This window comes from Penaeus monodon, chromosome 25 (genome assembly GCF_015228065.2).
Source record: "Penaeus monodon isolate SGIC_2016 chromosome 25, NSTDA_Pmon_1, whole genome shotgun sequence".
NCBI classification, from domain to species: domain Eukaryota; kingdom Metazoa; phylum Arthropoda; class Malacostraca; order Decapoda; family Penaeidae; genus Penaeus; species Penaeus monodon.
The window spans coordinates 41,555,212-41,555,728 of NC_051410.1; the positions used below are offsets into that span (position 1 = coordinate 41,555,212).

The 517-nt window shown below is 39.5% G+C and overlaps 1 protein-coding gene across 1 annotated transcript in view; it reads right to left on the reverse strand.

Annotated features, from left to right (window-relative positions):
* The window catches only part of LOC119589414 (coiled-coil domain-containing protein 8-like), a 14,544-nt gene that overhangs the window by 4,851 nt on the left and 9,176 nt on the right, over positions 1-517 (reverse strand). The window lies entirely within an intron of this gene.

Genomic DNA, 517 nt, shown 5'->3' on the forward strand with positions numbered 1-517 from the left:
AACGTGTATGCACGCGCGTGTGACACGTTTTAGCGATCCATTCCCGTATGGATTTATGTTTAACGGGAAAACCATAAACGCCTTGATCTATACGAGGCGATCTGTCGACACCAAACACGATTTATCATGTCATTTATATCCCAGAATCTCCATAAAGCACAATTAAATCCTCCATGCAAATTCTGATACGTCCATTCATTATCCACATAATGAATGGAGATGCACTGCAATGAAGTAACACAGAAAGGGACCGAAGAAATGAAAGAAGAAGGATGAGAGAGAAACCAGACGAAGAGGGGGTGTAAAAGGATTTAATCCCACTCAAAGCATTTCCATCTGCTTGCAAATTCTCAACCAATTAGCAGCTTACATGGAAGGTCCTGTATTCGCAATAATGGCAAGCAAAGAAATGGCGCAAGTGAGGCTTGTGTTCATTTGCTATGTAAACGCGAAGTGAGATGCCGGATTTTTTTTTATTAGTTTTAGGTTTTCATATTTTACTTTAGTACGTATATAA